The 26,732-nt window shown below is 35.9% G+C and overlaps 1 protein-coding gene across 1 annotated transcript in view; it reads left to right on the top strand.

Moving 5' to 3' along the window:
- Nucleotides 1–9,825: 9,825 nt before the first annotated feature.
- Nucleotides 9,826–26,732, top strand: part of LOC108729301 (uncharacterized) — a 70,313-nt gene continuing 53,406 nt past the window's right edge. Inside the window, exon 1 of the mRNA XM_018458367.1 lies at nt 9,826–9,865. The gene's annotated coding sequence lies outside the window, so the exon portion shown is untranslated. The remainder of the gene's footprint in view (nt 9,866–26,732) is intronic.

Below are 26,732 nucleotides of genomic sequence, written 5' to 3'. Positions count from 1 at the left end.
CGATTAAATTCTCCGCCATCTCTTTCTCTTTCTCTCTCTCTCTCTCTCTCATTCTGTTAGATATTTCTACCAATAAATCACCAACGACATTGATATCTCTTAACGATGTGTGCTTGGGTACGTCGTTGATTTTCCCGTAAATGATCCTCCTCTCGTCTCGAAGGGCATCTAGGATAGGGTGAGAAGAAAAGAGCCGGAAGACGGTGTTGAGGATTGCGGGGCGAGGCCGATGCATCGCGTGAGCCGCGTAAAACGTACGGGCGATCGTCTCCCTTCGCGCGGGATTTAATGGCGTAGCCCCCCGTAAACGTGTTCCGGAAACGTAGCTACTCACTCGTAGAAACGAGCCCCGGCTAGGGAGAAAAGTAAGGCACCGTCCGCCTGTCTGACTTTCTTCCCCTAATCGATCGTGCCTTCGACGATCTCTCGAGCTAATTGAAAACCGGGAGTGCACGGAAACCGGGATTGTTGCAATGAAACGGCTCGTTCAATTTGCTCGATCATTGCCGTCGCCACCGCCATTGTCGTGCAATCCTTCTTGAATCACCTTGCAGCAGTTGAGTATGTTTCGTATTACAGAAATGAAATGCTCTCGAAGTACACTATCATTTGAGAAATGTAGGTCGATGTGTCTGACGAATTCATTTTCATATTCACGATTGGTTACTCATTGCTTACTGATTTTTTATAAACGCTAAAAAAATAAAAAGTTCTTTGTAACCACAGATTTCTGTATACTACACTAGATTACTAACAGCGGTCTTTACAATGAGGACATGCCACCTTAAATTATTTAGCAGAGAATAAAAATCATATTTAACCCTTTGAAGCATACATTTTTTTTTTTTAACCTTTTTCTGTGAAATTTGATATACGGGGGTTTTTCAGGTTGCTGATTACGAATCCAAAGTCAAAATATAAAAATATTGCATCCAAGATGGCGGATTCAAGATGGTAGATTAAATAAAACTCAATTTATGCATTCCGCTTCCGCCATTTTGAATCAATAATTTTGAATTTTAGAAATCTGGCATCGGATTAGTAATTAGTGATCACAAAAACCTCCTACACGAAGTTTCAAGCTAAAATGTTAAAAAACCTGGCCAAAAATGAATTTTTCCGAAAAAAAAAAAAGGTTTTTTTATCTTTGTTTATTTATAAAACTGTTACAATAAATAATGAGGATTAAACTATTTTTTTAATAATCTACTTTTAAGACACCAGGAAAACACAGAAAACCTAAATGCGTCAATTAGAAAATAAACGATCAAAAACTGAAGAAGTTTAGGTGGTAACGTGGGTTACCACCACGCTTCAAAGGGTTAAAGTGTAATGAGCCTTCTACAATAAGCCATTAGTCATAAATCAGAAGTCAGAAGCTAAAAATTGACGACTGTGATTGATCAATTTCCAGCTTCTGACTTCTGATTTATGACTAATGGCTTATTGTAGAATGCCTGTAAAATTTCAGTGTAAGAAATACACAACACATCATTAGATATTTTTCAACATATTGTTTTAATCAACAATGGCTGCATTCTAATTTGCAATTAGACCATTCGAATTAGGCTACGGCTATATTTGTCTTGATCAGCAAAATGACTAACAAGTTCAAAAGTAAGTTCAAAATAAAATAATTTCAATTCTAAATGTTCTCTATAAAAGATATTGTTCTTTTTATTTACAAAAACGACACAACTCAAAATGTATCACTCTTGTAGAAGTATTATGAGCTCTTTGAAAACTTTAAGAACAACACAAGTGCCATTTAGCGGACGGCCTGTGAAGTTAATTTACTTTTGATGATTGATAGAGTATTCTTTATCTAACTCATTCATTTTGGTAACTCGAAAATCATCTTCTTTTTAAACTCAGACGAATGAAGTTTTAATATCAAAGAATTCAGCTTTCCGCCGAGAAGTAATACAATTTTAATTAATTTGCTTAAAAAAATCTGCACTTTCTCGCGCGATTAATTATCCAGACCGCGTAATTTCAAGACCGTACTAAGTCGACATTTGGGAATGATATTATTTACTGCGGGGCAACTGCGGACGACCCCGTCGCGATACCGCAAACCCGCTACAATTTATGGTCGCGACAGGGGCGAACGCGCGAGTTCACGACGTGCCGCGATGGCGGTGTCGCCGGGTATATTAGTCGCCCTGGTATATCTGCTAGACCGCGATAGCGTATCGCCGGACGGCGGAGAGACTGCGTTTCCGCCGCAACGCCTGCCGGCGCGAGCGGCGATGTCTCACCGTCTCGAACACGTGCCGCCACGATGCCTCTCTCAATGATGCGCTCGCCCCCGGCGTCCCCTCGTGATGGTTATGCATTTACGATGCACGGCGTCTAGGCGGTTATCACCCTGCTTAACGTCCTGGAAATAACGACGCGCGTGTGCTGGTATGCATCTCGGCCGTATAGTTTCTGAAGCGACGATGCGACGGAACGATCGTTCTCGTTATAACAATCGCACGAAAATCAAAAGTCTTAAATCTATCCATTCTATAATTGCGTAAGTGATTGTAATTGTAAGATCAATCACAGACGAATGTTCTATTCGTATTCGCCTTTTTACAATCAATTCTTATAACTGCAACTACTTATACAATTACGATTACGTAATTATGGAATGACTTTATGCTTATACGAAAATAATAGATGACGTGTGAATACAAAATTGAAGCTCATGAATTATTTCTTTAACTCTACTTCCGTGGGTCTTTTTAACTTAATTACTCACTTTGAGGTGTTTCTGGACACCCCAAAATTACCTCAATTTTCATTATTCTTTTTGATTATTCACAATTAAATAAAGATCGATAATATTCTTTACATTTTTTTAGATAAAAAGATAAATACGAAATGTTTTTTAATTGTAAAACAATGTATAATAATGTGTATAAAAATATACTAAGATAAAAATTTAAGATCTTCAACAAAATTGTTTAGTGGAGACATTTTTAACAGCAACCAAATATTTTGTTTATAGAACAATATACTTTTCAGCTTTTTAAATAACAAAAATATTTGTTTATATTAACTAAATACTTTATATTTTAACCAAACATTTTTTCAATACATTTTATGTTTCATAGAACAAAACAGTGTTACACTAGAAAAAATGTTTTGTTTTATAAACTAAACTTTTGCTATAAGAAAATTTTTATTAAAATGTTCTAAACAAAAGTGTTTGATTATATCAATTGAACTGTTTAGTTGGTATAAACAAATATTTTTGTTATTTACAAAGCTCAAAAGTGTAATTGAACAGAAGCAACCAAATACAATTTTGTTATATAAAAATATATTGTTGCTGTTAAAAATACCAATTTCGTTGAAGGCACTAAGTTTCTTTTTCCCAGTATAGCGTTCAGCAAATTACATTTAACAAATTTATGAGTATCCTGGAGTATCCTGAACATCCCACACAAATAAAAAACGAAAGATTAAACATCAATGCAATTTAATATTTAATTCTTTTCGCGATATCGTCCTTCCACTTATATCACTCTAGTTTTCAAGAAGAGCTTCTCATATGAAGAATTGTTGATATTGCATTATTGCACGCGACGTTCATGGCCGCTGTCCGATGCGCCGTCAATTGAGACGATGGCTCAGCACGGAAATTGCCAGGAATCGCATCGATATCTAGCCGAGGGAATCGCTGGCGAACTTTCTAATCACTTTTCTTCGTCCACCTTCCGGTTCATCTCCACGCCAATATTATCTGAAATTGCTTCGGGACGGCGAATTTTCCCGAGGCGATTTTATTGTTGCCAAGACAAGCGTTTAATGCGCGCACGATTGCACTGCGGATGATTGAATCGTTGAGAATGTTTCGTTTTATCGCGACAAGAAATGGTAATAGTCGGGGCATCCTGCCCGATTGAGATTCGTCGATTTTTTAAATGGGATTTGTTCGTATTATATGAAAATAAAGGTCTAGGAGAACAAATCTTTGGACGGAAATTTCTATAACAGCCAAAAAAGTTTTATAAAATAATTGAACTATACGATTCAAAATTCTCATTGACATTGTAAATACGTTGTAAATTGTTTTTAAAAGATTAAAAGTTTCATGTAAAATACTACACGGAAAGAACGAAAATTTTATTGAAAAATCTAAATATTTAGATAAACATAAATCTGAAAACAATTTTGTTGGACCATCAAAATAATTATGTTGAAACTATGAGGAAACTCAAGCATAACAAGCAATACTACAAATAGTTTTGACATTCTAACAACTAACTTTAACGTACTATATATAGTAATTATTTTGATATAGTCCAATAAAATTATCCTCAGTTTTTTAGAATAAATTTTTAGATGCTTCGGCAAAATCGTTCTTTTCATGTAGTTATGCGTATGATTTTTAAGTTTTTTATGTTCGCATTATATTTTTTATTAACAAAAAATTTATGAAAGCTAACTTAAAAACGTATTCCTAGGATCTTTATTGAGTTCTATTAAAACTCACTAAGATGCGGTTTTATTATTATAATAATTCGAAATGCCTTATAAGAGCCATAATCGCGTGTTTCTCAAAATTCCTACTTCATGGTCGACTGCATCCATATGGAGGTGCATGCGGCTTCTCCAGAATTCCGTCTAACCTCTGTAGCACATTCCTACGATGCATAATGTTATTATTACTAAGCTACCTGCAGCGAAGTCGGACCATAATGCCAACTGTACTAACGTCGCTCTCGTTTGCTTTGTGGTTCTTGTTAACTCGAAAGCCAGTGCCTCGAGTCGTTTCGGATATTTCTCGTGATAGAAAAGCCCTTCGGGTAATCAGAAATCCAGTCTATACACAAGTCCCACGGCGAGTCTCAAAGAAGCTAAATGTTTCGGACTATTCGCTTTGACTTTGAGTTCTTCTACAGATGACTTCCACGCAAATGGAATAGGAAATATTAATATCGGCCTGCATTCGTTGTATGAGTACGCTTTACTTTATAGTTAACGTAAACACGAAAAGAGTTCGGAAACTTTACATCAATAAGTCATGACGCAAATTATTGAATTATCCGATCACAAATAACTTCGCAAATCTTTAAATGGAGAAAAATATTAATTATTCGTAAATAAAATTAATTTGATTATATAATATTACTTTATAATGTAAATTTATTATGTATAATATTAATTTTATACCATTATGAAGTAACATTACACAATAAAAAAACATTGTGTATTTATGTTAGAAACTCAAGTTCTTGTTAAAATTTTTGTATCGAATTTTATATCCGAGTGTTAATTTAACATAATGTGATTGTGTTATTTGAATATTTCGTGTTAAATTGACATTCAACGTTCCTTAGTGTGTGTTAAATAACACAATTTATTAGTAAACAAGTAATATAAAAATAATGTTTATTAAAACGTTAAATTCTAAGATAAGTGAATAAAATGTAAATTATATATATAATATATCATAAATGTTAAATTTATTGAAACATATTAATTTAATTTATTATATAAACTTACGATTACGGCTTTTGGGTTGGTGTTATTTTTTTACGTAATATTTGTGTTATTTTCTAACATATTCACCTTGTGTTAAATTAACACAAAAATTTGAGTGAACTGTTTGAGATGTGAAATATATTAAATTTAATACAAATTTTTCAATTGTATATATAATTAAATTAATTTTATTACAAATATATATATACATTTTATTGATAAAAAATAATATAGAGATATATATTAAAAAAAGAAAGATAGATCTTTTAGAACTATTCTACAGAAAAGTGCATTCTATTCTGAAGAATTCTTCGCGAAGTCAAATATCGCACATTTGATACGGTAACATCCTTCGGAAATACAATACATCTCAAAGAACCTGTTCGAAATTGTAAATATTATATATCCTCGATCAACAAATTTCATCTGATCGTGATTCGCCAAATGTTTACAAAATATTTAAGATTTTTAAAAATGGACAGCAAGTCCCTCGTATCCCTTCGCGCAGAAGGATATACGAAGTAAATCAAGAAACGTATCGAGTTATCCCGAGATCCGCGGACGATCAAAGGAGCAGGAATCGAGAGCGCGATAGAAGAGGAACTCGTCTCATGGGGGAGTTATCCGTCAGAAGTCTGAATACATGTAGAACGCGCGGGTAACAGCGTTCTACCGCCGGTTCTATCGCGAGAAATATCATAACGCGAACACGTATCGGCCATGCATTATGCACACGCTGCACTGGGATTCTGCACGGTGGGAAATGAGTGCGGGAGATGGACTCCCGCGAGAAGGAAATCCTGTCGCGCTGATCTACAGTCGGTGCCTCACGCACACGTGATCCTTGAAAAAGGACACACGTAAATCAAGTAGCGGATTTAAGATTTTACCAGCTGACGCAGGTATATAAGCTGCGCATGCAACGTTCGTTCGCATAAAATTTTTGACAAAGTTAAATATTCAACGAAGAAATATACGGAGTATCTGCAAAAGGTCGATAGCAAACTTATACAGTGTTTTGATGAGATTATGTGTCAAGTAGATGAAAATAGTTCATATAAATTCACATCCGCATGAAAAGAACGATTTTGCTGAATTAATCTGAAAATAGTTTTGATTGACCATTAAAATAATTATATTAGAAACTTAGACTAGTTAAAAGAATATCAACATTATTTGCAGCATTGCTCGTCGTTTCCAACATAATTATTTTGATGGTCCAACAAAATTAATTTTATTGAAAAATAATTATTTATCTGAAAATAATTATTTTCAGATCTGTGGCCAGCAAGATTTTTAATCTTTTAGTAAAATCATTCTTTTCGAAAATGCTTTATTAAAAAATGATGATTGCCGAACTCTTTTGAATATTCTTATTGTACTTACTGTACTCTTTTGAATATTTTTACTGTAGAAATAGTAAATGCATTCTGTTCGTAAATTTTGGAATGCTTATAATTTTTTAATAAAACATTTTCGATATAAATTTGTGTATGAAATTTTTTTATCCACTCTATCTTATATCGTATACATTCAGTCTCGACCATCGCAAACATTTTATAAATATTGAAGCAATGTGTTAAAGTAAATTTTTTAAAATAAGATAAAAATAATAGCTTAAACACACATTCATCTGTCTTCCTCTATTCTGTTTGTGTATTGCTTTGCATTTTTCCTGTATTAAATGTTGATGCGACGTTAGCGAGTTAAATATCACTGAAGTAGACTAGTCGGCAAGGTTGATACTTCGTAATTCCTCGACGAAGGACAAGCGCTGATTCAGCCGCGGCTTATGGTTGGATGCGCGTCTTCAAAATCAAAGCTCTTCGTATACGTCACGCTGAAAATTCCTCTTTACGAATAATATTTCCTAGACAACTGACGTCGCATCCTGCCGGGATTCGCGAGATTTGCGCGTGGCGGATTACGCTGTTGCAACGGCATGGCGTTTCGCGACATAATCTTCGAGAATGCACCGAGGTGAGATTAGAGAATGGGCTGAAAATAAGTTGTAAAATACATAGAGCGGGTAATTATTGCAGTACCTCTTGAAAATTGGCGGAAATATTTGTTTAACTTACGAAATTAACTTAAATGCTACCTCAAACAGAACGGCGCGTAATCATCCTTCGTTCTTATCGTTCTTATATAGGGTAAACCCGGCAAATACGCCGCACTGGGATTTACGCCGCAGAAGTCAGAAAAAATAGAAGGAGTGGGAGTAATTTCTCGCAACTACTCTGTTACATGCCTTTATGTTATATTAGTATTGAGTTATAATTTCAGCTTCTTACTGTTAATATTAATGAAATTATTGTGATTTGAATCGATTTGTCAGTGTAATAAGTAGCGCCATCATAAATTATAATCTACATAAAATGATTATTGTAGGGCGTGTAAAAGACCTAGTGGTTATTTCGTGATACATATCTACGTGTAGAGGAATAGTAAAGCATGTTGTATAACAAAATACAAGTGCTTTGCTTTCGTATTCTTTGTTTAGTTTGTTGTCTTGTGTATCCCACCTGTTTGGGATATACGGCATTTTTAGCAGGCGGGATTTACGCCCAAAGCATACAAAGTGTGCAGATGGAAATCAGTGCACTAAATGCAATAAACGCATATGAAATATGTACCTCTTGTCATAACACTTGTAATATATGTAGGAAGATTGTAATTATTATTTATTACTTCATATACACATTTATCATTTTTATTCCTTAATAAAACTTTATAAACACATTTTATAAATTATTGTGTCATTTTACGTCTTATTTATATGCATTTGTAAATTTTTCATGAGCCGTACATTCCCCCTCCCCTTATGAGTAGCCATATATCCCACTCCTATGGATATATGGCAAAAATGCAAGAGTTTCAAAAAGTTTATTTTTTAATATGAAAAATTAATATTTCGGATTCCTAATATTTTTTTCATAGTAGTAGAAAGTATGAAGTTTTTACTGGTGTAGTTTATTTGCCTTAAACATGGTAAATAGTACTTGATAAATTAAATCTCCCTTAGGTACGGCGTATATACCAGGTTTATCCTATAACTCTCTGAAACTTAACTCGCGCAGAAATATCTATTTCAAACTCGATAATTATCGTGTTGAATATCCCACTTAATGAAATCTCAATTATAATTCTTAACGGTTATAAAATACAAGACAACAGTTGTGTACAGCCGCTGAATAATAATTGAGTACGATTGTTGAGATCAGCACTCAGCAAATTAAGTTGGAACTCTCGCTACGATGGCTCGACAGTTTCCTCTGTTGAGTGCAGCTGTTGTTACGCTTTCTCGAAGTTGGTCGAGCGGCGAACATAAATGGTCGAGCGACGAACATTTTATGCTCGCCGCTCGTATGATTAATACATGAAGCGACCTGTCCGAAACACGCCACCGCGCTGGAGACGGAGAGGAACTGCATGTTTCCACGACACGCTCGCCGAAGAGGCGGGATCGAGCGGGATGAACTGGTTCGCGAGGGTGTTGAAGGACCAACGGGGGTAGGGAGCTTGTGCATAATCGCGCATACGACAGCCGACACGACGTAACGTAATTCCGTCTCGAGAGATTCGGCAACCGGAGACGTTATGCTCATGTCAGTTGCACACTGCGCTGACGAACGGCTAATGAAGGAACCCTGATTAATTATCAAACTCGACCGGTTGACGCGGCGTGACGAATCCTTTAGTTTTCTGGTATCGTAAAATAGGAACCAGCTAAGCACACGTGAGAAAATAATTTATAGTTTCGGAACATTAATAAATGGTTCTCATGCATGAGAAATCAAGCGCTGGGAAACGTTGAACGTTGTGAATTACGCTCGTTCGTCTGCGGATTAGTTGGGTTGTTCATTGAATTAAACTAAAATTAAAGATCCAGGTTTGAATTCCAGCTGATATTTTTCGCAATAAATTCTTTAGTGTTTTACAGATATTCATTAACATCAGTAATATTAAATTGCCTGCCAATTTAATTTGTGATATTATATAATCCAACTTTAGTCCAGGACTGATAAATGTTTCAAGACTGACAAATAATTAATGCGCGGTCTACTTGAACTTGGAAAATGTAAAATTCACACACAAAAATATTATTAGGTACCAATATCTTGACTGAATATAGCATTAATTATGTTAAAAGTTTGCATTAATATATTATATCATAAACATTATTCTCCGATGCGAGCTTCGCCGCGTTCTCCATTCTAGGAAAAGCTTTCGATATTTTAGTAACACACATTTTTCCTCTTTTTTTTCACAGGCAATCTTGCAGTCGTCGATGAAGGCTCGAATGCTGGGTGAACACGCACCGTCGATGAGTTCCAAGTGCGGTCATCGTATCGGCGATCACGCGGTGGCTTCGGGATTCCAGGTAAGCGCGATTTCCGCCGGCCGGTCATGCAAGTAACGCCGCTCGCGCGTATCGGTCAGGCTAACGTAAAAGGGCACCACTCGTACCAGGAAAAGAGTCTCGAGGAATGTTTACGAGCACGAACAGAGCGGTTTTACGAGCTCATACGATGCGCGCGTGCGGATTACGAAGCTACGGGTCGACCCGGACGTATACCCGACGCAGAAAGATAATATTTTCGAGTCCAAGCTGTTCCTGAAGGATTGAAAAAGATCTCAGGAAGTCTTCAGAACATTCCGTGATCCGGCAGTGAATTAACGGAAACAATTGTTTCCGGATAACACAGGCATTGAAATAATACGCGCGTCTCTGAAATTAGACACTTGAGTAAAATCAGGAATAGATTGGATCTTTTCGAATTATGAAATTTTAATCATCCATCTGCAATCAGTCGTTTTTTGCACAAACGAAATTTTACTCTCAAATTTCACTTTCATTTTTGCTCAAATTTCAATGTTTAATAAATAATGGTTTTAACATTTGAGTTAAAAAAATTATTTGATAACATAATAGAGATGTTGAAAAGTAATTCTGATTTTTTTTTTCTACGTTTCTTGAAAGCTTAGAACAATAAAAAACTTAGACCAGACAAAAAAGACCCGAATTTAGAGATACAATAAAAATTGTATCGTTTATAGGGAAACTGATACATCAATGCACGATTTAAACTAATAATTAAAAATTTACATTAATTAAGAGCATTAATATTTAAAAAAAATACATTCTTTCGTCGCTTGACACGTTCACTTAGATCTAAAGCTTTCCATTCAGTCCATAAAACTCATCATCCGTCAATGTTACATATCTCCTTGTAATAAAAGACATTGTCGGCATCGGTAGATACAGGCCATTCTCTCGTTCTCCGGTTGGGAAACAATTTGCCGATGGTATCGAGGGCGAGATTACGACGAGTCGAAAGTACGATAGGCATCGGCAAAAAATATTGGGTACACTTCGCGTTTATCGAGGTTTACGTTCGCCCTCGCTGCTAACGATAATGCCCTACTTTTATAACAACTCGTAACGCTTCGTATTGAATCCTCCAACCACTGAATTGCGCTCGCAACCACACTGCGGCGCCGCGAAACATCCTCGTTACCAACGATATTACGAACATCATTACTCATTATTCATTATCCATCGTGTTATTTTGCCTGATCTGCGCGCTATTATTTAATGATACAATAACGGAAAAATATTTCGAGCGGCAAATTATTGATTCATACGACTGGTTGTCACACCGTTCTGTTATTCATTGAGCTGGAAAAAATTCATGTCTCTTTCCATTTTTATTCGTTTTGTCAAAAATAAATATAGCTTTTCGGGATTACTATGACAAGTAAAAGTTATATTTATTTTCTGTGTTTACACTCAGGAAGAAGACGTAGTGGCGACAAGTGATATATGTTTATAGATAATGACAACTGTAGTTTCATATCGTTCCTTCACTACAATTCTCTAAAAGTCAATCAATATATTATTACTGACTTCAATGTTACACTTATAACTAATGGAATCATTAGTGAATATTTACTATTTTTTATTAATAATGTATTGGTTCACTTTTATGATTTTCTGCAATAAAATATCTACACTGAGAAAAAATATAGTCAATTTTAACAAATATTTAGTTCAATACTACCAACTAAATATTTATTAAATATAAAGATATATATTATTTATTTGATACAAGAAACATATTAATTTAATTTAACAACCATTCTTTTTACTGAACAAATATTTATTTACTATAAGTAAATGTTTAGTTGGCAGTATTGAACTAAATATTTATTAAAATTGACTATATTTTTTTTAGTGTAGTTTATTCAACTATTAATTCCACATAATATAAAACTTGTATATTGTCACACACTTATACAGTTGCGACCGATATATTTTTCTCTGAGTGTACAATAGTCTTTTTTTGAATGAGTGAATAAAGCTACTTACTTACTATGCTTTGAGGCTAACGCCCAGGTCTAACAAAAATCAAAATCTGACACGTACTCCGCATTAAAGTTTTAAAACGATCGACAACAATGAAAGATTTTATCAGAAATGTTTTGAAATTGAAGAAAGATTCGAAATATGCTGTGACATAACAGAATTTCTTATTGATAACCATCGCGATGAAACAAAGTGGCATTTTTGTAAAGAGAGTGTGAAGAGGAGAAAGATGGAGGAAAAGGATTCACGCGGATCAAATGATGTGCCGCTCGGGCTGCTACAGACTGATATTAAATCCTCGATGAAAAGGAACTTGCGCGAGCCAGTCGTGCAAGTCCTTAAACATTCTCTTTCCTTCCTCCTATCCTCCTGACTAGCTATATATGAGAGGGCGAGCCTCCATGATTGCCTGCCGCTGAAAGGGATCATGACGGTTTTTTGTTTAATTTTCCGCTCGACGTCGGAGGTCGAGAGAGGAGGCGCGAAGTCCAATACCTATCTTCTGCGAGAGAAAAAAAGGAGGAAACGATGGAGAGAGAGAAAAGGGAGATCGAAGGATCGATACGCGTCGCGCGTGACTGGGATCCGGGATGCAATGACGGGGGCGGTGTGTTTGGCAATTCTGATGATGTCCGGGAAGATTCCTGTTTCGAGATGTAGACGGCGAATACCTAGCTCCGCGCTGCAATTAGGCTGGCGCGTATTTCTCCGTTTCTCGTCGCCAGCTGAATTCATACTTACGTAAGTTAGTTTGTAAATAAGATAGCTGTTACGCAACAACCGTTCACAGCGAATGCTTCGATTGCTGGTAATCGATTGCGAGCATCTCGTACACTAAAAAAAATTTTGTTCATTTTTGGTCCAATGAATAATCGTTAATGTCCAACTTAATGTCCGACTTAATGCATTCATTGATACAATAACTGGATTCATTTATACAACTATATATTCATTCTTGCAATGAATTTTAGTAATAGTTTTATTGATAATCTAAATCATTATGAGAATTCATTGGACTAATTTTCATTATTTTTTCATAATTCAATGAATATTTTATTGTATTTACGTACAATTTTGGTTCAATGTACGAAGAATCGACCGAGAAGTCAGAACGAATGGAACAGACGATGGGCAGTATTCTTATAACGTTATGCAAAAAGCCGCAATTCTTTTCATCTCTTTCCTTCGGCCTTTTCGGCGAGTAAGAAAAGAAAGAAGAAGGAACAAGACGAGTCGCCGCGGCGAGGTTGAACGTGCAACGGATGTTAAAATTCGTAAGGTGAAGAGTCGCGTCGAGGGAGGAAAGAGGTAGCCAGGAAAGTTGCGAGTATCCAATCATAAGAGGATATTGTGGGATCATAACTCCGCTTGCCGCTGGTCCGTCGAAGTCCTGAAGGACTCTCCCTCTTGCTACTTCATTGCCACCCTCTCGGGCGTAGTCTGCAGTTAGCGCTGACTCGGCGAACAGCGATAGCAATTGTTTCGACCTCTTGTCATTTTCCTTAGACTACCCTCTTTAACTCAATGTAAAAAGAACCTGTTTCTTTTTAATTACGTTTCTTAATTATACTTTTGATTTTTTTAAATTTTTCTTTAAACTACATTCTTTAGTTATCTCCTAATTTTAGTTTTGTTCTTTAGTTATACTCTTCGTCTATGCCTCGTTTCTTTTTTCTTCAGAATTCCTTTAGAATTTAAAATTTTTTATGAAGTAATACGTAGAATTTCTAGAATTTTCATCTACGGAATTCATAATTTATTTTGATTAATTTAGGAATAATTAAATGAAGAGATAAATGAAGAGGTAATTAAATGAACAAAATAACATCATAGAACGAGACTACTAGATGTCGATAACACTAGTTTTGTACAAGAGCATATGAAGATTGCTTCTAATAATTTTCTACGCTGAGCCCGAATCTGTCATCGAAATATTTCCATCAGGTTCGGTTTTTGAGATATAAAAAAAGACATTTTTTCCAATATACAGTGAAGTTTTATTGCAATGAAAAACAAATCAGAAGTATTGAGCGTTTAATTTTTGCTTTTTTATTTGATTTTGGATCGATTTCACGTACTAGAATCCAACAGTAATTGTCTTGCATGTTTTCGTCCCGATATCTCTAACAATATTTCTTAATTTTCATCAAATTCTAATAGAAATGTTCGCCTTGTTTATTACTTGTCGCGCACCCAAATTCCGGAAAAAATGTTATCTTAAAACGATATTTTTAATCTAAAAATTACTATATTTTAAAAATTCGACCTGATGGAATTTTTCTAGCAGCAGATTTAGACTCAGCATCCCAAAGTACATATTAAAAAATTATTTCTTTTTTCGCACTAAAAATTTTTAAAAATTTGTAAACTAATTATATGTTTATACACTTAATTTTATGTTACATGTATATTATTGCGTTACTCTTATCTTATAATCATTATTATACAGATACACGAGATTTGACAAGACACTCGCGTGACAAATTTTAATTAAACAAAAACAGACTAGCAGTCATCCGAAAAATTTTGCACGCATTTCTACTGAAGGGCGAAATATAAAAAATTATAATGTATAAAAGGAGTGGTATTTTGACACGACTCATTCGTGATAGCAATCGCGCTTACCTAGACAAATTACAAATTATATCGCGTACGTGGCGACATTTCACCGGGCACAGACGCAAAGATAACCAACTTGTCGGACGATAAACAACGAAAAAAGAGTTAACGCGCTAATGCAGCCGCGCCGTCCGCGCCGTTTGCGCTCCGCTTGCGGGACGCGCGGTCGTGTAAAATAAATTAACGGATCAACGAAACGAAAGGGGAGAGAAGCTCGCAGCTGCGTTATGAAAGAGCGGCCGTTCGTCGGTGCGGTTGGGCGACGAAACACGCGGTTCCCTCGAATAATAAGGGATGAAATATGCACCTCGAGTTACCCCGAGCCGAGATGATACAACGCCTAGGACCAAGTCTGCGCGGTTCCTCGAAAAGGGATTTCCTTTCTTCGTAAGTCTTCCCCGCTTCCAATTAATTTTTGTTTCCGTAACGACAAAGAAGTTAAAAAAATAGTAAAGTAAGAACCGCGAGAATATAATGGTTTATTTCAATTTGAGATTGACTTACTAAACTAAATTGTATTTTTGTATAATTTCGTCAATTTTGAATCTTATCAGAAAAATATATCTGATTTAGATCTTTGGAATTGGCAGTATAAGTGAATTTAATCGGACGCGATGTTTTAATGCTCAATTCGTCATAATTTGAAAATAATAGTCTATGCGATTTATGAAATGTTAACTGTCAAAGCCGCAATCTCGAAACGCGGAAATGTGTCTTGCGTTTGCCTGGGGTGAGAAAGCGGCCGTAATTAAAATTTTTCTGGGGAGAGTCCCCTCGACTCTCGCAGCCGAGCGTAGGCAGAAAACATGAATCCGAGAGAGAGAAAGAGAGAGAGAGAGAGAGAGAGAGAGAGAGATGAAGGAAACAGCTGAAGATGGCAGCGACTTCCACGGGATTTCCTGCGGCACCTAGCGCTCTCGTCAGATATCCATCCAACAATCATCTTATGTATCTTAATGCAGCATATCTCACGCTCGCAAGTGCCTTGATCTCATTAAACCATCGTAACTTTTTGAAACTGAATCACCGTCGTCAAAACGGCGGAGGAAATTCGCAAAAATTTGGTGAGGTACGACATGAGGGCGACTTATTTACACGAAATTGACAACAAGCCGCTATTAAATAACGAAGATACATTTTTACTACGAAAGCTTCTATTAAAATCGACGAGCATGTAACGAATGTATCTTTTAATAATATCTGCTTTCACATAGCGATATGCGCGTATTTGAAAATTACTTTATTCATTAAGATAATCCTAATGTTATTCCGATTATTGAAGTTGAAAGTTCCAAAGATTGAGATCCATAAATTGAAGAACATGACAATTGAATTCATCCAAGATAAAATTGAGTATTTCGAAATTACGAAATCTTAGATATTTGTAAATTATATGAATAATTTCAGCACGAAATATTTATGATATCCAAAAAAGCAATCGCAATTAACTCTTCGTCGGTCATGTGGAATTTAGCATCTTTCAGTAATCTAAATCTTTAAGCTTTAGTATAGATTTTTATATTTCTGGACTATATAAAAATCTGAAAAAATTCGTGCATATACTTATAAAAACTTTAACAACGAGTTATCACGAAGTATCACAGAAATGTATTTTACTTATTTTTATAGATTTAATTTTGTTTACGTGGAAAGAACGATTTAGCCGAAGTATAAAAATTTAACTAGACACAAATCTGAAAATAACTTGGACTTAAAATAATTACGTAGAACACTCAAGCTGATTGTTATTAGAAGGTAATAAAAACTTTTTACATCTTGCATCATACTTGAATTTTTTATATAATTATTTTGATGCTTCAACAAAATTATTTTCAGATCTGTAGCTACCTGAATTTTTAGAAACTTTAGTAAAATAATTCTTTTCATAATTAATTAAGTAGACCAACAAAATTATTTTCAGATCTGTATCTACCTGAATTTTGTAGAAACTACAAAATCTTTCTTGTCATGTATTAAAATTCACCATCAAAATATCTTCAAAGTCTAATTTGATCAGCGAAGAGTTAATTAAGAGACATTCATCTGCTACATTTTCTCGCTTCATAGTAGTTTATGAGACAGCAGGAACACCACAGGATGTATGGTGAGAAAAACCGCACACGGAAAGAACGATTTTGCTGAAGGAACTAAAAGTTCAGCTAGATCTGAAAATAATTTTGTTAAACTATCAATTACGTAGGAATCTCAAGCACGCTGAGCAATGGTGTGCAAAAGGCATTCTATTTTGACATTCTAGCGATCATTTTAAGCGTCCTACATATTTATTTTGGTCCAATCAAATTATTTTCAACTCTACATATATCTAACTAAACTTTTAGATCCTTCAGAAAAACCGTTCTTTTCCGTGCATCGATCTCGCGCGTTTCGTAATGTATGCGGACGTACGCGCGATAAGAAGCTCCGCAAGATTTCCTCGGTTTCATCATCCATGCCGGAGAGACTTTATTTCCTGGCGGGAGCACACGGAGGGTGCGAAATGTGCACGATCACATCCTCGGGGACGTTACGTATCCGCGGGGTTAGTCGAAGTTGCGCCAATAAATCTCGCCTCGCCGGGATATTACTTAACGCACCGACGTTTCGACGCGCGATAAATCCCACCGTCGAATCGACGATGCACTTCGCATCCGTCGAATCGAATCTGCGGGCCGAGCGTGTCGATGCGAATCGTCCGTCGTATCGATCATCCCGGGCGAAACAACTGTCTGTTGCTCTTCACGCCTCGCTGCATTTTCGGGGATTTTTCCCGGGACGCGGATGCGGAACGCCGTTTCTTTAGCCGACGCTCGAAACGAGTTTGCCGAACGTGAATCTAGATGCCAGAACGAATCTAGTCTGCGTTCGGCAGAGTCTGACTGGGAGGGGTACCTTTAAATCTCTTTGATTATGAATGTATATACAGTATCCCAAGTACTTATAATGCAAAGATCTTAAAAGTACGTACTCTCATTACACGTTATATTCATCTTACTTTATTTCAAGATGTACATTCGCAGCGTTATCTCTCGCATAGTGAAACATCGTAAATCGTCATTACGCAGCGCGCTTTACTGTAACGAGAAAGAAAGGCTTCCGCTTCAGAGCTTTTATCATAAAAGTGTTCGCGAAAGTTTTCGTCGTGTAATTTAACGCAATAATTTATCTGCGCGCGGTCGAATTGTTAAAATTGCGAATATGCCAAGAATACGAATTCACATGAGATACGCAGCTTTTTTTCCCGCGGTGAGACATACGAGATAGTTAATCTTTATAGGGTGAAAGGTCACTATAGTGTCGTTGAAACAATGTCATATTTTGAAGCAAGAAATACAATGAAATAACGAATTATACTCTCTATAACCTTTGGAGTGAAATCTAATTTTAAAAAGTAAAACCTCTTAAAAATTGACAATCGAGCCACTTTTTTTGCCATTGGTTCAATTGTCACTCTTTATCACTCTTTAGAATTAGATTTCACTCCAAAGATTTTAGACAATAATAAATCTTACTCAAGGAGAGAGAAAAGCTGTAAGACTTTTAATAGACTCCAGTTCTCTAAAGATTAAGAATAAGTCTCTTTAAACTCTTTACTCTCTAAAAGTGAATTAGTGTATTATTACTAATTACATCAGTTATAAGTGTAGTACTGAAGTCATCAGCGAATATTTACTCTTTTTCAGTAATAATACACTGATTCACTTTAAAGGTTATGATTTTCTGCAGTTTCAATCTGTAAAAACCATAACTTCTCAAAATGAATCAGTGTATTATTATTAAAAAAACAGTAAATATTCGCTGATATTACAGTTATAAATGTAACATTGAAGTCAGTCAGATAATACACTGATTCACTTTTAGAGAGTAGAGTGAAATTTCCAAAACAATAAAAATTTTCAACTCTTGAAAAAGAATGGCAGAATTTTCACTCTTTTGGGATGAGATTTCACTCTTTCGAAGTGAGATTCAAAGAATTTAGAGAGAGGGAAAGTTAACGTACGCGATGCCATTGTGTCCTTAGGAGGAACACATACGTCGATTGACCCCGACTCTCCCACAGGTGCAATATACCATATACCGATCGACAGCATCCCCACCCCCCCCCCCCCCGCCGCCACCCATTTCTGCCGATATGTTCCCACAATAATCGACCGTAAGCCGCCCCAAAATCCCACAGCCCGCGGCGCGCTCCAAATAAAGACAAACAAACCGCGCCAACCTACCCTAATTCCGTCGGATGCCGCTGCGGAAAGTCGGCCATCGGGCGGGAAGGGTGGAATTTTCGCCCGCTGGAACGCTCTGTATTTCGGATTATCCGTCGGACGTGGATAGAACCTCAAAGCCGCGCGCTAGAGTTCGCACAACGGATTATGCAATTTAGATAACGTTCGTATAAACAGTACAAACGCTACGAGATGAAAAGGCGATATATGAAGCGCGAAATTGATGATAAAATAAAACGGATGGCCATCATAAAACTATTATACAGGAGCAATGAAAAGTAAATCAAATCTTTCGAAAAAAAAAACAGGATAAAAATTTATATACATAGGTCGTCTGAAAAGTTTTGAGCCTCAACATGAAGATGGCATTACTCGTTAAAACAATTTTGGTACTATAATCGTACTTACTTTGAAAGATACCTGCGAAAATTGTAGCTACTTCCGGCGCTTAGTTGTTGTTTGACAGTCATTTGTGCCAGTCAATGTCAATGTTTTTGTAAAAATGGAAAAATCGAATATCAGCAGTCGCCATGATAAAAATTCACGAATTGCGGTTCGAATTAATTGACCATCCACCGTATTCACCAGATCTGGCCTCCAGTGACTTTTTTCTGTTTCCTAGGCTCAAAGTTTAGCTCGGAGGACAGAAATTTTCATCGAACGAGGTCATCGTATCCGTAGACGCCTATTTTGCAAAGCAAGATGCTCAGTATTTGAATGGATTAAAGGGGTGGGAGCATCGCTGGGAAAAATGTATCGACTTAAAAGGAGATTATGTGGAAAAATAAAATTGAATTTGACCGAAAAATTACTTGTTTTTATGTTAGGCTCAAAACTTTTCAGACAACCCTCGTACATATATCGTATATTGATATGCAATATTTTTTTATTATGGTTTATTTTGAATTGTTAGGAATTATTATTAATTCAATATTTTATTAATATCATTATATTTTTTTAAATATATATATGTATATATACATCTCAAGGTATCTTAATTAAATTTAGAGCCTCAAAATTATCTCTCAACTGACTACGCCGGCGGCGACGATGATGTAGATTAAAGCCTTATATTGTCGCCGGTGACACGACGAAGAGCGTTATTCTTTCATCCCCGCGTTCTCGATGATCGCGTTCATTAGCCAGTGGGATCTAATTTCCCTTCCTACCGGAAATGCCAGGCCGACCGAGACTTTTACTTCGTCGGAACAGTGGAAACTTGATCCGTCTGACTACCGACGAGCTCACGGGTCTTAATTTTGTCATTGCGGCGGATAATCAAAGCTCAAGAAAGCTCGTAAGATACTAGTGGAGTAAAACGCGAGAGGTCTATGATAGTGGATACATATTGGCTTTTTCCAAGGTACGTGGCTTTCAGATAGAGTAAGACATTGTATTTCTTAGAAAATTTTTAAAATACTCTTCATGATCGGCATATCTTTTTGACTTACTGAAAGTCTTCAAATCTTTTACAATTGAATTATTTCGAAGTGTTAGCAAAGCTTTTGTGTAAAGTAAACGACGTAGATTAACTTTAAAATCCGATTCTACCACTTTAAGATTAACTTTAATCTCGGTTCAATTTACTCTTCATCTTTTTCTAATTCTAAGAATCTCTAATTTCTAATTCTCCTTGGAATTACAATAAGATAGACAATAAGTTATATCTAGATTAAAGTTTATCTTACATTGGCGGAACCGAGTTTAAATCGATTATACCTCGAAGGTAACATCCCTCAAAGATGACACATTGCTTTCGATGACATGGCTTGCCCTAATATAGAAGGCCCCGATATCAATTCGAGCGTTATTGATCGTAGTGATCAACCGCAAAATTCCCCGTTGCTTAATCGGCGTGGGTTTGTGTTCGAAGTTTCTAATTGGCCCTCTCGTAAAGGGATGGCGAATACACTTAAGGTAAAACACGGTAAAATATTCAATCGATTCGTCGTCGCGCGCCGTACATGCCGCGAGGTAGCCGGGTGAGGCGATGCTCGAGTAACGATCGCTCATCGTCAACTCGGAGGACACGTCCGACGATTTATGAGCCGTAAAAGTTGCGCGAAATTAATGTAGCCGTTTAACGATCCGGTGATGGAAGTGCGAAAGCATCTCCCTTCGAGTTTCGTGTCACAGTGTATTATCAGGATTGTCGAAACTTTTACGAATTCGTACGATATACAATTGTTGTCTTGACTACAATTTTTTTAAGTATATCACGTAAAAGTGACGATTTTATTTGGATATTAAATTTTGCATATTTTATATATACTCTAAAAAATATCGTTGCGGATTTAACTCCATATGGTGTCTATATAATTTTCATCACGTTCATGTCGATATTGACTATCATAAAACCCATGGTGTTAAATCCACATTATGTTGGTGTAAATGTTAACATCGACACAGTGAGAATTATATTATTGCATAATACTAAATTCACACCGATAGTTTTTAGAGCGTACGAGATAGCTTTGACGGAAAAAGTTGTTCGTAATGAAAAAAATTGTTTGTCAAAGACGAATTACGAAATTATCGTTGAAACAATCCAATTCGAAGAGATTAGGTAGTAATGATAGATCGACGTGGTGAATGATAGATTGGCGCAGATAATTTATTTGTACGCGTATTCGAAGATGTATCGATCTTAATCCCTAACTTCTCGGCAAACTTAGTTGCCACCGTTTGTATACTAAAAGAATTCGTTTAGAACCGATGGTAAAGTATAACAGCAATTTGCTGGGCGACAAATTACTTGGGCTTACGCAGTTCTAACATATCGCCGGATGCTCTCGTGTCTCGACCTCACTTTCGTTATTTCAGGTAAAAGCTGGGAGGTGAAAATAAGACGTGTTCATCCATCTTAATTCACGCGCCGCAATGTTTCCGCTACATTTGCAATATCCGTTCTCTTAGCGTTTCAGCCATGCCAGTTGGCCGACTTTCACGGTAATTGGAAACCGGGAGCGTCAGTTTTAGACCGCGGAAAGAAACGGTAACTCCGCGACAGTTCTCGTAAGAGCGCCATCCAATTTTAACTAGATTCCAACTAATGTCGCGCACCACCCACGTCTGATTCCTTATTAATGTACGCGCACGTGTCGCGAAACGCTCGGGAGACACACGCGCGCGGTGAGAGCGAACGCGATAAAAGTTCCATTTCCCGCGCATTAATTCCGGCAAGGAAGCCTTTATGACGGCCCAACCGGAGTTCAGAATTCAATGGAACTTTTCAGACAATGGCGGCCGTCGACTTGTTCGAGAGTAGTTCGGTGATGCGGAAGCAAAGCGGATGAAAAAGAGGAGGATCACGGAAGAGGCAAGGCGACGACGACGATGGTGTCGCAGAATCTTAAGACAGTGGTTCTTAAGGCGATTCTAAAGTCGTCTGTTTTACCGACTAAACACAATAATTTTTGTATAACAATTACTTTTTTCTTTCTTTACAGATTTGAAAATGTTTTTTTTTTTCCCAGAATTAGAGCATACGCATTAATATGTCTGTGAGATGAAGTTTGTACCGAGAACGGAACAAATTTATGAAATTGAGATCTTACCATATCTTATTGTTAATCCAATATGGCGTGTAGAACTGTCAACATCGTGACAGTATTTGCTTGGTATAATAGCTTTGCAATCTGTACTTGTGAAATTGTTGTCTATAAACTAGTAGTTTACATGAACAAACAACATCGGGTTCTTAAAATTAGACTTAGGTCGGTATTCGTAGTCAGATCTTATATTTAATACCGTCTTAAGTTCATGATGTGTCATGAACCAATCAGAGGGCCGCATTAACGTCTTAAAACGGTCATTACTTAAGACAGTCTTGAAATAAGAACGGACTATGAATACCGCTCTTAGATACTTGATTGCTACGAAATTGCGATGCGAAAATTTATGCGTGCGATATCGATGTAGTAGTGTGTAGTGGATGTGTCATTAACATGTAAATCATAAGTGTGTAAGTCCTATTGAGTCGATAAAACAGACGATTTCTGGATCTCTTTAATTCTTTCGTCTGTTAGCCTTTTGCATTCACGCAATAAAATATATTTATTTGAACCCCTTCTAACAAATATATGTAAATATATACAATTTATTTTCACATTCGTTGCGCGGCGTATTTTGTGCAGAAAGCTTTTTATTTTTTAGATAGACAATCAATCTTCTAAAAATTTAGTGCACAATTCGGTACTCTTTTGAGATATGCATGAAGCCACTCTTGATTAAGAACCACTGACTTAAGAAGCCAAGAAAAAGAGGCGGAGACGAGACTGAGTGATGCTGTGCGGCTAAAGTCTACTGGCGGTCTTTGTTCCTCCTCATCTTGGCGCAGATTATTCATTCGACCTCTTAATTCATTTATCTCTCGATACTCTGTGTCCCTCTCACGCTCGACCATCGCTTCTTCGAATATTCCGCGCGCGACGCGGATGGTGGCGGCGGTGGCTTTTAATTCTATAAAACGGACGATAAATTGGAACCCTCCTACGAGCGCGAATTATTATTCCAACAAGACGAGTTATTTTGTCGAGGGAAAAGAGCGAGCAATTATATTTCGGTCTGTTCTCGATGTCGCGGTCGAATAAAGGGATACCGCGCAGCAAAGGTGCGGTTCGATCAGTATTTTTAAATATTCGGCTTTCTACTTAAAGATTAGAACTTTCTCGCGATTTTGTCAGAGAAATAAGGACCCGGTATATTTTCGCGTATATTTTCGCATTAGCTATTTATAATTCCAGTTTTTGCATGTTTTCTTGCATGTGCGAAAAGAGAAATGAAACGTTCAATTTAGACCAGAGGTATAGATATAATTATATTTTTATAAATTGTAAGATACATTATAAAATATATTTATATTTTAATTATTAGATCAATTTTAAACGACACGACGAACTGACACGATTCTATAATCAAAGGAACGACATGTATTAATTTATATTTAACTTTTAAAATTGTGAATCAATGTTTCTGAACTTCGTTTTTCGTTTCCCATTGAGCGTATTGATTACTGTATTTCTGTCAATCTGCAAGTGACTTGCTCTCAATAGAGGATTTTATATTTCTGTTTTTCGCTGAGGATGATTCCAAAGTGAGCCGAAACGTTCGACACAATAAATGAAGATAACCATTAACGCCTGAGTATTATCTGCATCTCCTAACTCTTCGCTCTTACATCAGTGTTAGCCTCTCATTAGTCTTGTCTGAATTTCTATTTTATTGTTTAAGATTGAGAGTCCTTATTTATATATTTATACATTTATGTAATTGTTTATTAATTATTAGATTTTAAATTATTATATACTTCGAATATTTTTTCTTTAATTATCCATAACTCAAAAATTGAGGTATGTAAGACATACGTTCACACTGTTAAATCTATAGTGTCAAATTTAACTTAACGTGAGTCGCCACTGCTCCTACTCAATCATATCGTTATTTTATACTAAAACAATGGTTATATTTGACATTATACAGTGTCAAATTGACACGATACAGTGTCAAATTTAATTATCATTTTGGTAAAAAATAACGATATATTTAGTAGGAGTAGTGGCGACGTTAAGTTAAATTTGACACTATAGATTTAACAGTTCATGTGACGTTTTTTACTTCTTTAATAGATTCACTATCTGAAATGGCATTTATGAATGACTCTATATTTTTAAATACTTAATATTATATGTTATCTTGACGTCTTTCTTTAATTTATAAATTCTCTTCGAAGAAACGTTGAGGTTTAAAGCTTAATGCTATTTATAAAAATTATAACTCGAGGAAGATTTTAAACAGCGCCGTCTATAAATATTCTTATTCGTTCTTATTCCTGCTTGAACTTTCTTATATTGAACTTTGCGATATTTCCCGAGATGTATGTAGTTTTTATTTACCAGCAAAATCGTGGTCGAAGCTACGAAGAAACCAGACTTGAGGAGATTTAGGTTGTTGCAAAATCTATCGGTCCTCTACAGGATACACACGTGTCTCGATGTCTCGGTTAGGATTGGAAGTCGTGCCGGTAAGAGGTCGCAACCTAGCGGATCGCTCGAAAGAGAGAAGTAGGACAAAAAGCTGCGGACGAAACTACCTCCGAGCATCCAATATGTCTGTCCTGGGCTTCGATTTTCCTCCCAGTATCTGGGACACGAAGGTTATTACACCGTGTTCTTCTATAACCGACCTATGTCCTCCGAAGAGAATGTCATTATTACTACCGGTCATCTTTCAGCAGCTCGATCAGACTGTCGCCATTCTGCTTACACTGGATAATGGAGTTTTTATCATGGAAATAGAAAGGATCATCTTTTTTTTCGCACATATTTCAAGCCAACTTTAGATTTCTTCTTCCTTCTCTTGACATTTGATTTTGTTAATCGACGCCACATCTAGGAACTGCACGCGTTTTGAATAATATTAATAATAATATTAATATTAATAACTTTACTCAGCGCAATGGTTGATTGCAGATGGAGGATTAACATTAGATATTAATTCTCCATCTCCAATCTGAATCTCTTTGGCACAAGCAAAATGTTATTCTCAAATTTCTTTGAAATAAAGAAAGGCAGAGTTTCTCTTAAAATATTGTATATCTGGTAATGTAATAGAGAGTGGAAAAGCAACCCTGAATTTTTCCAAATTTTTTTAAAACCTACCCTGGTGAGAATTTTTCATATAATTTTTCAGAATTTCTATGTAATTTTATAACTTTCTCACATTTTTTATACGAATTGGAACACTTCTCAGAAAATCCACATCTTTTTTTAGAATTTTTCATATATTAATTTTGAAATATCGTAAGATTTCTAAGACTTTTTGTAAATATATAATAATTTTTGATGAAATGTTATAAAATCTAAAAAATATATAAATATTTTTTTTTAAATTATAGGATGAGAAATTTCAAAATATTTCAGAATTCCCTTGTATAAAAAATTCTGTGAGAAAATGTAAACTTTCTGAATATTTCTGAATATTTCTGAAAAATGTTCCAATTCGTATCAAAATTCTGAGAAAAATTTTCACCAGGGTAAAGCAGCAAAAAAAACTTGGACTAGACGAAAAAGACTCAACATGCAGACGGAGATTTGATAAATCAGTATATAAAGAAATAGTGACTTACTTATATGCTACAAGTAAAAGTATTAATGTAGGCAATAAGTGGAGCTGCAACTCAGCAAATGATGTAATGTTTTACCTAATTATTAGTACATAAATGTATACAATAAGAATCTTATTTTAGATCGTACCATGTGAGAACACAATCAATACTAGAAATTAAAATGCCTATACCGGTCGAAGCTAGATCTTTAATGCTTAAATAATTCAATATGAATTATATATATATATTACATATGTATTGTACTTGCATATATACCATATTTATAATCCTTCATAAATATACATATATTATGATACACACACAAAATCATATCATAATTACAATGCAAACAAAATCCTATCTAAATATTATAAATGATCGTATAATGAGGAAAATATAATTATAGCAGGCGTAATTGTAATATTAGTCAAATTATAATACAGCAAACAGAATCCTACCAGATTTAAACACAGACATGTATAAAATAATACCAATAAATATTACACAGCAAAAACTATTACTTATAAATCAAAGAGATACATCGTCAAATAATCAAAATATAAAAGATATAAATTAAAACATCAATTTTCCCCTTGGAAATTTCACCGTGCATTCAATTCTCTTAGTTAAACGTCTCTGTCATTCACGATTAACACGAGCGTTATTAATTAAGAAACATTATGGCTGGAATGGGAAAACGCGGGGCTAACTCCGGCCGCGGACACGAAAATCACGGCAAAGCGAAAAATAAACGCAGGATAAATTCCCGCGCAACGGAAGCGGCGACGAGGGGAAAAAAAAGGGAGAAAAATATATGTATCGCGTTCTCTCGTACGGTTTGGCCCGGATTTGCGTATCGATTTGCGAGTTGTGCCGATACGCCCGCGTACACATCCTGCTGCAACTCCACACATACACGAGTACACGTGCACTTTGG

Source organism: Mycetomoellerius zeteki, unplaced genomic scaffold (assembly GCF_001594055.1).
Source record: "Mycetomoellerius zeteki isolate Tzet28-1 unplaced genomic scaffold, Tzet1.0 scaffold72, whole genome shotgun sequence".
NCBI lineage: Eukaryota > Metazoa > Arthropoda > Insecta > Hymenoptera > Formicidae > Mycetomoellerius > Mycetomoellerius zeteki.
This window is presented reverse-complemented; position numbering and strand designations above follow the sequence as displayed.